The sequence below is a fragment of the Anomaloglossus baeobatrachus genome, chromosome 10 (genome assembly GCF_048569485.1).
Source record: "Anomaloglossus baeobatrachus isolate aAnoBae1 chromosome 10, aAnoBae1.hap1, whole genome shotgun sequence".
Lineage (NCBI taxonomy): Eukaryota > Metazoa > Chordata > Amphibia > Anura > Aromobatidae > Anomaloglossus > Anomaloglossus baeobatrachus.
Window position 1 is genome coordinate 121,548,097 of NC_134362.1, and position 12,060 is coordinate 121,560,156.

At 42.7% G+C, this 12,060-nt stretch overlaps 1 pseudogene; it reads right to left on the reverse strand.

The window, feature by feature from the left end:
• Positions 1-340: 340 nt before the first annotated feature.
• Positions 341-547, reverse strand: LOC142255550 (U2 spliceosomal RNA; annotated as a pseudogene).
• Positions 548-12,060: the final 11,513 nt, after the last annotated feature.

Here is a 12,060-nt window from a genome sequence, read left to right on the forward strand (position 1 = left end):
TCATCCCAGCCCAGTAAAACTACATATTTTACACAGTCATAAGCAGCCAAAAGGGATCTATTCTATTCAATTGCAAATGATCTAGATAAGACTGAGAATAAGATACTGCACGGGACATAGCAGAGTTGGTCAAGTTGAGTGGAGATGAGTTTGCTATTTGGCACAGCTTTTTGCATCAATAAAACAAGTAAAAGGTGTGAAAGATAAAAAAAAGGGTGAAAGTGTGAAAAGTGAATTGGCCAAATTGAGGTGCATATAAAGTTTTTGCTTTCTTTCAATTCACTAATGGGGCTCATTTGAATCAGGTGAATTGAGTTCTGCTTTTGGAAACTGGGTTAAGAAGGGGTGCACCGGTCCTGGAGGTACTGCAATACCAGGTCAATGCGTGGAGTGGACAGAGCAAGATTTTTTCCATCTCCTTGTTCTAAAAATCCATTTAATATATGGTCCCCAGAGAGGGGACGTATCAGATATTAAACTGATAAGAACAGATTTAATTTTTTTTTTTTTCTGTTTATCAGTAGGACTTCAAAATAACAAAGGTGATCACCTCCCGTTGCCTGGGAACCGTCCAGGCACAAGAGGGCTATGTGTCACCAGAAGGCGCACACACTTCCTCAAGGCCGGCAGATGTGCAATCCCAGGCACCTTCCAGTACCGACCAAGGTAGCGTCCTCCGAAACTACACTTGATCTTAGCCAAAAGGCCGAGAAGCTATAACCCGAATTGGTTACGGCCTTGAGTGGCACCCTGGCCTATACCGGACACATCTTAGGGAGAGGGAGACAAACCCACGCCTACAGAAGACATTTTGTCACCCAAGCCAACCCTTGAAAAGGCTGTTTTGCAGAGCAAAAACAAGAAGAATGGTGCTTTTTGCAGCCGCCGCCCACTGCAATGAATCTGAATAACTCCTCCTTTTGGACACAAGCACCTCCCCTCCCCCTTGCAGTCTTTCCAATTCATGATACAAAAAGACGGACGGACAGGACAGGACAGGACAGGCTGCCTGACTTTCCGTCACTGCCACCCTTTGCCATCCTTGCCTGTAGAAAGCCCTTTCATCATCCCCAAACCCTAATCTTTTCCCTTTCCTTCCCAGATGCGTCTCACTCCCTTTCATTAGGAAGTGAGCGCAGCCTTTTCTCCGTTCTGCACATGCGCGACGTTAAACACAAATGCGCAGGCGTGCGTTCCATTACCCTCACTGCATTCCACTCCCATACAGGAAGTGGGCGCAGCTATTACTACGGTCGCACATAAAAGAACCCACGGCCACCACTGCACATAGCTGACTCCACCACAGGACACCCACTTCTACACCAACGCAGGTAAGACAGGATCGGCACCTCTATGCTCCCGTTACAATCAGGCTCAGTCACCATGTGATAACGCTCTCAACTCTTTAGTTGCAGGCTCCCCTTGCTTCACCTCCACTGGCTGTGCTGCCATTTCCTCTCCCACCTGGAAGGTATACTTTATTCCACTATTTTCCTGTTTCTCTCTTCCCCCTTTTCCCATAACCTACTTTTATCTGCATTTGTGGGGTATCTATATGCTATTTACATCATAGTTTTATTCATTAATATGGAAGGGAAGAGTGCCCATGAGAGTGTTGAACTGCGGAGAGCAAGAGATTAAGCTGCTCCGATTTGCCACCATTGATAAGCTGTTCTCAGTAGATACACATGCTATCCAAACAGCAGCATCCACCATTGCTTCAGCCCACCCATTCAGTGACAGCTCACCAAGTCAGCCATAGGAGTGGTGTAAGGAATTACACGTAGGCACTGACTCCACACCTTCACATCACAAGAAGGGGGTCTACAGGCTAGTGCAAGAATACGAGCAAGTCTTCAGCAAACATCCGCTAGACTTTTGAAGAATAAAAGGGGTCAAACACTACATCCCCACAAGTGCACACCCACCCATCAAAGAGAGATATAAGCCAAAACTACCTGCACATTACCAGTGTACCAAGGACATGTTGAGCAACATGAAGGAGGCTGGGGTTATCCGTGACAGTTGTAGCCTCTGGGCAGCTCCGTTGGTCCTGTTAAAGAAGAAGGACAGCACCACTCCCCTGTATTGAGGAATAGCTAGCTGCATTGAGAACTGCAAATTATTTTTCTACCCTTGATCTCACTAGTCGCTATTGGCAAGTGTCCGTTGCTGAGGCAGACCGGGAGAAGACCACCTTTGCCACCCCGATGGGTCTCTGCGAGTTCAAAAGCATGCCCTTCGAGCTGTGCAATTTGCCAGGAACCTTCCAGAGGCTGATGGAATGCTGCTTGGGACACCGAAACTTTGAAACGGTACTGCTATACCTTTATGATGTTATTGTTTATTCTAAAGCAAACAAGATTTTAGGGTGTATAAAAAGGGAGATTAGATCCGGTGATCCCAACGTATTGTTACCCCTCTATAAATCACTTGTAAGGCCACATCTGGAATATGGGGTAAAGTCCTGAGCAGGTTGATAACCATTGGTTTGAGCATGGTAGGGTGTAGTGCGCATCTTCCTGCATCGGTAAAAGCTGCAGAAGTCCTTGAAGATTTCCGCTTCAAAGGCTGTGCCTTGATCTGTGAGGACTCTCTCTGAGTAGCCATGAGGTCTGCATAAGTGTGCTTGGAAGACCTTCGCTGCAGTATGGGCCATTAGATCTTTGACTTGTACCACAACCATAAATCTCGAGTAGTTGTCTACCATCGTAAGTGCATACGTGAGCTCGCCTCGATATTCTGCAACAAAACTCCCTTTTTCGATTTCAGTTTCAGCAAACACTCCTCTTCCTGTAGAAAATATTTATCATTACCTAAGACAGTCATTCTAATGCATGACAATATTAAGGCAATTTAGTTAAAACTTGTTTTAACTCACCTTTAAGGGGATTGATGTATTTCATGGTCAATCCAGGTTTGTCAGTGATGGCACTGACATAATGTATGGCGTCTTTTTCGGGCGTTATCCTTTGCCTTTTCATTGTGAAAATCCAGTTGCCTATATCAAAGCAAATTCTACTACTTGTAAAGTATGCAGAAAATGAAATGTAGAACATATAACATCAACTGCTTAGGAACGCATCATAGGTTAGTACTTAAAAGGATATTGTCATGTTCTAGTCATAATGCAAGCTGGACATTTTTCATGTTACCCTGTAATCGCCGGCCTGTTCTAATGCTCACAAGCCAAGATATAGGCTCAGCTGCTAAGGCTTCCCTCTGCCTTCTGAATGAAACTTGAATATGTCTGGGTCACTGTGTATATAGCAGGTGCTCAGAAAAAATAAGAGTCAATTCAATAAAAAAAGCTCTGGCACACTATAGTGATCAATAACGTAAGAAAAGAACTCTTGGAATGCTGAAAATTCTTTATTTGTGCAAAAGGATAATTCATCCAACGTTTCGACCTTGTTTTTAGGTCTTTATCAAGGATAAAGTTATCTAAGATCATAAAGGGTTACAAAACCATATAAACACGTAATTAGTACATAGTACAACATAACAGTACAATATATTGCTACTTGAGAGTACAATGGGTCAAATGACCATGATGCACATACAAAAAATTTTTCCAAAGCCATAGTGAAAACATTTGTACTGAGGAAAGAAAATTTCCACATGACCTATCTGGAGAAACATTCTGGATCAAACAACCAAAAATAGTCAAGCAGGTAAATACACACCTATATGGATAACAGGATGATATGTGTTCAATTGTATAGCGTCATTGCCATTAAGGTACAAATGGAAAACTTGCAATCCTATATAGTGAAGGAAATGAACACATATCATATCAAAGAACACAGGAACATGGGTGTGAGAAAAACCTCAATGTTTATACTTTGTTCTTTATAATGGTGTGAACATGTATATGTCTCAGTACCTTATGCACTTGAGAATTCTAGTGAGTAGATCATGAAAGCCTATTTCAGAACTGGAATCAGTAAATAATTGTAGGTGGAATCTAAATGAAAAGATGGTACAAGTGTTATCATGACACGTGGGCTATAACACAATGGACCGTGTGACAAAGAAGAAAGGAGAGAAAGAAGAGGAAGAAAATGCAACTACCTGTAACATTACGTGATAGTCACTGGTAAGTATCACTTGACAATTCAAGTGAAAAAGGATTCCTTTATTAAAGGGTTCTCAGTCGCCTCAGGATCATGAAATACTAGGGTAAATGATATGAGAATGGGTAAGAAGCACCACTAAAGGAAATATGAGATGCAGGACATATATCTATAAACCCCTGAACTACATGATAGAAATAAAAAGAAGAAAAAAGAAAAAAAAGAAGAAAGAAGAAGAACACATAGAATGCGGAAAGAGAATGGGTACAACTACCTGAGTTACTGCAGGGAGGCCCCTGGTTGGTATTGTGAGGGTTAGTGGAATTCCTTCACTGAAGGGTTCTCAGTTGCCTCAGGTTCGTGAAAAATGCTATAGACAAATAATGCCCGGAGAAAAGGGGTTCATATACAGCGAATAATGGTAATACAAGGTACATGTGTCACATGTAATAGTATATATATATATATTGTACTAAGCTCTACACCAGAAATAGAAAGTAGTCCCTCTGCCTTCTGTCTAGGTGCCCTGAGTTATGTCCTGTAAACTGTCACAGGGACCCAGACACACATGTGTAGTAGGGGAATATCCCTGCTGAGATGCCAGTGCTAGAGCACTCGTTTGCTGTGGAGTTGAACGCTATGTGAGCAGTTCTTACCTTCAATGAGCAGAAGTCTCTTTTTTCAGATTTCAATATCTCTGTGGGTATCTGGCAGAAATATGGAATACTCTTTACTGCTAAGACCCTGTACACCACTCCCACTAAAGGGGGCTTTACACGCTGCGACATCGCTAATGCGGAGTCGTTGGGGTCACGGAATTTGTGACGCACATCCGGCCGCATTAGCGATGTTGCTGCGTGTGACACCGATGAGCGATTTTGCATCGCTGCAAAAACGTGCAAAATCGCTCATCGGTGACATGGGTCTCCATTCTCGATTATCGTTACTGCAGCAGTAACGATGTAGTTCGTCGCTCCTGCGGCAGCACACATCGCTCCGTGTGACACCGCAGAAACGAGGAACCTCTCCTTACCTGCCTCCCAGCCGCTATGAGGAAGGAAGGAGGTGGGCGGGATGTTCCGGCCACTCATCTCCGCCCCTCCGCTGCTATTGGGCGGTCGCTCAGTGACGTCGCTGTGACGCCGCACGGACCGCCCCCTTAGAAAGGAGGCGGTTCGCCGGTCACAGCGACGTCGCCGGGCAGGTAAGTATGTGTGATGGGTCTGGTCGGTGTTGTGCAGCATGGGCAGCGATTTGCCCGTGTCGCGCAACAGATGGGGGCGGGTATCCACACTAGCGATATCGGGACCGATATCGCAGTGTGTAAAGTAGCCTTTAATAAACTGTGTAAAGGATTTTAAGTAAAAATCCACAATAAACCAGCGCTAGATGGGTTTTTATAATTTTATTAATAGACCACAAATAAAAAATTTTTTGCTATCCTTGTTTCAAGACAGAGTATTTGATAATATACAATACACTGATTATTACTAAAACCAAGGACCACATAAAACAAGGACCACATAAAATAAAAAATGAAAGTAATGAGAATAAAATTCTTTTGTATAACCAATTAACTTCGAGGTGATACAATATTCACATTGATTTAGTTTTACCAGTCTAATGTAATGCCCCGGCCGGTGGCATATATTTTGTTTGGTTAATAATTTAGACTTATACAATGAAAGATGTACTATACCACCCCTGGCTAACTTACAAGTTTTAAGTTGTACAATATAAGTTTGCGACGTTATATTCATATATAGGAAGGCAAACAATATTGGCAATTTAGTGGCACCCACCATACGTAATCTTACAGCACCTAATAAGGGAGGATTATTTGGCCTGAAAGGTTTTTTTCCATGCAAAAGCTGTATAGTATGTAAGAATACAAAAAATATTTCACGGAAATCCTTCTTACAGGGGCAGTCAGAAGTCATGATTAGAGAATTTATTACATGTCAATCAAAGGGAGTAGTATATTGCATTCAATGTCCCTGTCAGAAAAAATACATTGGGAGAACTATTAGACCCCTATGGAAAAGGGTGGGTGAGCACATTAGAAGTGTTAAAAATAAATGTACTAAGCACCCCCTATCCAGACATTATGTGTTAAAACATGGAGGGTCCTTTAAAGGATCCCAAGTATGGGGCGTACAAAAAATAACTAAGGATTGGAGAGGTGGCGATTTCATTAAAAAAATGTCACGAGCAGAAAGCCAATGGATTTTTGAATTGAACACCTTGAAACCATATGGACTCAATAATGATATAGAACTGTTTGCTTTTAATTAATTTATATTTTTATAGGTAGAGGAGTAATAGGTACTGATAATAATACGGAGAGAAGGAAAAAAAAAAAAAAAAGCGATTGTCATGGAGATATATGTGTATATATGCATAATATATATTAAAATTGGTGCTTCACTTGCCCAAGGTTGATGTAGATATAAGGGGCTTTTCATATTATAGCAAATTTATATTACACCTTTATGATGTCCTTTTGTTAAATTTATTGTTGAAAAAAAGCATATGCATATATACACATTGTCTTCCCAGTATATGATGATACAAGCAAGGCTATATATAGGTCTTTTTAGAAAAACCTTTAGAAAAACCTTTGCACATAATTATATTATATGGCTATTATGAACGGTCTTTCACAAATTGATATATGTAGTGGTCATTGAATGTTGGTTGAATTTAAACATTGTTTAATTTTATGCAAATTATAACCAATTAAATATATGCATAAATAGTGCTCTAGGCAACAGCTGAGTTATCCTTGAGGAAGGGGGCCGTTACACGCCCCCGAAACGCGCGTCGGATCAGGACTCTGTTTTTGCCTACCTCACCTGTGCGGTGATAACCTGCCAAGTAATCTCTCCCTCGTGTGGAATCAACCGGCTTCCACTGGACACGGTACGGATTGCCTGCTGGAGAGGTTGAGAGGTTACCGCTGACATTTCCTTTGTCTGCAACCAGGATACATTGGTACCTCCAGCGGTTCTGCATTGCTCGTTTGGAAGCGGATCGGAGCCTTGTGTGGTGCTAACCTGCCAAGCAACTTCCTCCTGTGTGGAATCAGTCAGCTGACACTGGATACGGTCTGGACTGCCCGCTGGAGAGGCTGAGTAGTTACCGCTGATCTTATTGTTGTCCGCAGCCAACATCTTGGTGCTTTCAGTGGCTTCGTACTGCTTGATTTCGAAAGTACATTTGGGAGAATACGGGACCGGCTGGTTTGTGGCCTTGTGAAGTGTTATAAAGGCTCTGTAAAGAGGGATGTCGGTAACCATACATCTCCCCCAGAGCCAGCACTAGTCGCGGCCACTGGCCTCAAAACGTCCGCTCTGGAAGTCTAACAGGTCAATCCTGTACATAGCGGTTCCAGCCTAATCAACGGAGAAATCCGGGGTGTTTTTTGCGGTCAAGTTGTTGTGAGGTTTATTCCCCCAGGCCCTGGGGGCGAATATAACGTCGCAAACTTATATTGTACAACTTAAAACTTGTAAGTTAGCCAGGGGTGGTATAGTACATCTTTCATTGTATAAGTCTAAATTATTAACCAAACAAAATATATGCCACCGGCCGGGGCATTACATTAGACTGGTAAAACTAAATCAATGTGAATATTGTATCACCTCGAAGTTAATTGGTTATACAAAAGAATTTTATTCTCATTACTTTCATTTTTTATTTTATGTGGTCCTTGTTTTATGTGGTCCTTGGTTTTAGTAATAATCAGTGTATTGTATATTATCAAATACTCTGTCTTGAAACAAGGATAGCAAACATTTTTTTATTTGTGGTCTATTAATAAAATTATAAAAACCCATCTAGCGCTGGTTTATTGTGGATTTTTACTTAAAATCCTTTACACAGTTTATTAAAGGCTACTTTACACACTGCGATATCGGTCCCGATATCGCTAGTGTGGATACCCGCCCCCATCTGTTGCGCGACACGGGCAAATCGCTGCCCATGCTGCACAACACCGACCAGACCCGTCACACATACTTACCTGCCCGGCGACGTCGCTGTGACCGGCGAACCGCCTCCTTTCTAAGGGGGCGGTCCGTGCGGCGTCACAGCGACGTCACTGAGCGACCGCCCAATAGCAGCGGAGGGGCGGAGATGAGTGGCCGGAACATCCCGCCCACCTCCTTCCTTCCTCATAGCGGCTGGGAGGCAGGTAAGGAGAGGTTCCTCGTTTCTGCGGTGTCACACGGAGCGATGTGTGCTGCCGCAGGAGCGACGAACTACATCGTTACTGCTGCAGTAACGATAATCGAGAATGGAGACCCATGTCACCGATGAGCGATTTTGCACGTTTTTGCAGCGATGCAAAATCGCTCATCGGTGTCACACGCAGCAACATCGCTAATGCGGCCGGATGTGCGTCACAAATTCCGTGACCCCAACGACTCCGCATTAGCGATGTCGCAGCGTGTAAAGCCCCCTTTAGTGGGAGTGGTGTACAGGGTCTTAGCAGTAAAGAGTATTCCATATTTCTGCCAGATACCCACAGAGATATTGAAATCTGAAAAAAGAGACTTCTGCTCATTGAAGGTAAGAACTGCTCACATAGCGTTCAACTCCACAGCAAACGAGTGCTCTAGCACTGGCATCTCAGCAGGGATATTCCCCTACTACACATGTGTGTCTGGGTCCCTGTGACAGTTTACAGGACATAACTCAGGGCACCTAGACAGAAGGCAGAGGGACTACTTTCTATTTCTGGTGTAGAGCTTAGTACAATATATATATATATACTATTACATGTGACACATGTACCTTGTATTACCATTATTCGCTGTATATGAACCCCTTTTCTCCGGGCATTATTTGTCTATAGCATTTTTCACGAACCTGAGGCAACTGAGAACCCTTCAGTGAAGGAATTCCACTAACCCTCACAATACCAACCAGGGGCCTCCCTGCAGTAACTCAGGTAGTTGTACCCATTCTCTTTCCGCATTCTATGTGTTCTTCTTCTTTCTTCTTTTTTTTCTTTTTTCTTCTTTTTATTTCTATCATGTAGTTCAGGGGTTTATAGATATATGTCCTGCATCTCATATTTCCTTTAGTGGTGCTTCTTACCCATTCTCATATCATTTACCCTAGTATTTCATGATCATGAGGCGACTGAGAACCCTTTAATAAAGGAATCCTTTTTCACTTGAATTGTCAAGTGATACTTACCAGTGACTATCACGTAATGTTACAGGTAGTTGCATTTTCTTCCTCTTCTTTCTCTCCTTTCTTCTTTGTCACACGGTCCATTGTGTTATAGCCCACGTGTCATGATAACACTTGTACCATCTTTTCATTTAGATTCCACCTACAATTATTTACCGATTCCAGTTCTGAAATAGGCTTTCATGATCTACTCACTAGAATTCTCAAGTGCATAAGGTACTGAGACATATACATGTTCACACCATTATAAAGAACAAAGTATAAACATTGAGGTTTTTCTCACACCCATGTTCCTGTGTTCTTTGATATGATATGTGTTCATTTCCTTCACTATATAGGATTGCAAGTTTTCCATTTGTACCTTAATGGCAATGACGCTATACAATTGAACACATATCATCCTGTTATCCATATAGGTGTGTATTTACCTGCTTGACTATTTTTGGTTGTTTGATCCAGAATGTTTCTCCAGATAGGTCATGTGGAAATTTTCTTTCCTCAGTACAAATGTTTTCACTATGGCTTTGGAAAACTTTTTTGTATGTGCATCATGGTCATTTGACCCATTGTACTCTCAAGTAGCAATATATTGTACTGTTATGTTGTACTATGTACTAATTACGTGTTTATATGGTTTTGTAACCCTTTATGATCTTAGATAACTTTATCCTTGATAAAGACCTAAAAACAAGGTCGAAACGTTGGATGAATTATCCTTTTGCACAAATAAAGAATTTTCAGCATTCCAAGAGTTCTTTTCTTACGTTATTGATCACTATAGTGTGCCAGAGCTATTTCTATTGAATTGACTCTTATTTTTTCTGAGCACCTGCTATATACACAGTGACCCAGACATATTCAAGTTTCATTCAGAAGGCAGAGGGAAGCCTTAGCAGCTGAGCCTATATCTTGGCTTGTGAGCATTAGAACAGGCCGGCGATTACAGGGTAACATGAAAAATGTCCAGCTTGCATTATGACTAGAACATGACAATATCCTTTTAAGTACTAACCTATGATGCGTTCCTAAGCAGTTGATGTTATATGTTCTACATTTCATTTTCTGCATACTTTACAAGTAGTAGAATTTGCTTTGATATAGGCAACTGGATTTTCACAATGAAAAGGCAAAGGATAACGCCCGAAAAAGACGCCATACATTATGTCAGTGCCATCACTGACAAACCTGGATTGACCATGAAATGCATCAATCCCCTTAAAGGTGAGTTAAAACAAGTTTTAACTAAATTGCCTTAATATTGTCATGCATTAGAATGACTGTCTTAGGTAATGATAAATATTTTCTACAGGAAGAGGAGTGTTTGCTGAAACTGAAATCGAAAAAGGGAGTTTTGTTGCAGAATATCGAGGCGAGCTCACGTATGCACTTACGATGGTAGACAACTACTCGAGATTTATGGTTGTGGTACAAGTCAAAGATCTAATGGCCCATACTGCAGCGAAGGTCTTCCAAGCACACTTATGCAGACCTCATGGCTACTCAGAGAGAGTCCTCACAGATCAAGGCACAGCCTTTGAAGCGGAAATCTTCAAGGACTTCTGCAGCTTTTACCGATGCAGGAAGATGCGCACTACACCCTACCATGCTCAAACCAATGGTTATCAACCTGCTCAGGACTTTACCCCATATTCCAGATGTGGCCTTACAAGTGATTTATAGAGGGGTAACAATACGTTGGGATCACCGGATCTAATCTCCCTTTTTATACACCCTAAAATCTTGTTTGCTTTAGAATAAACAATAACATCATAAAGGTATAGCAGTACCGTTTCAAAGTTTCGGTGTCCCAAGCAGCATTCCATCAGCCTCTGGAAGGTTCCTGGCAAATTGCACAGCTCGAAGGGCATGCTTTTGAACTCGCAGAGACCCATCGGGGTGGCAAAGGCGGTCTTCTCCCGGTCTGCCTCAGCAACGGACACTTGCCAATAGCGACTAGTGAGATCAAGGGTAGAAAAATAATTTGCAGTTCTCAATGCAGCTAGCTATTCCTCAATACAGGGGAGTGGTGCTGTCCTTCTTCTTTAACAGGACCAACGGAGCTGCCCAGAGGCTACAACTGTCACGGATAACCCCAGCCTCCTTCATGTTGCTCAACATGTCCTTGGTACACTGGTAATGTGCAGGTAGTTTTGGCTTATATCTCTCTTTGATGGGTGGGTGTGCACTTGTGGGGATGTAGTGTTTGACCCCTTTTATTCTTCAAAAGTCTAGCGGATGTTTGCTGAAGACTTGCTCGTATTCTTGCACTAGCCTGTAGACCCCCTTCTTGTGATGTGAAGGTGTGGAGTCAGTGCCTACGTGTAATTCCTTACACCACTCCTCTGGCTGACTTGGTGAGCTGTCACTGAATGGGTGGGCTGAAGCAATGGTGGATGCTGCTGTTTGGATAGCATGTGTATCTACTGAGAACAGCTTATCAATGGTGGCAAATCGGAGCAGCTTAATCTCTTGCTCTCCGCAGTTCAACACTCTCATGGGCACTCTTCCCTTCCATATTAATGAATATGTTGCTCAACATGTCCTTGGTACACTGGCAATGTGAAGGTGGTATTGGCTTATAGCTCTCTTTGATGGGTGGGTGTGCACCTGTGGGGATGTGGTGTTGGACCCCTTTTATTCCCCCAAAATCTAGCGGGCTTCCCACCGGTAACCCGCTCCCCAGCTTGGATGGATGCTGAGGGAGCCCCTTTTGCCCGCAGGCTCTGGCCCTGGGAACTGTAGCCTTGGCGGTGACTGTGCTTCCCTCTACGGTGTGAGCTGT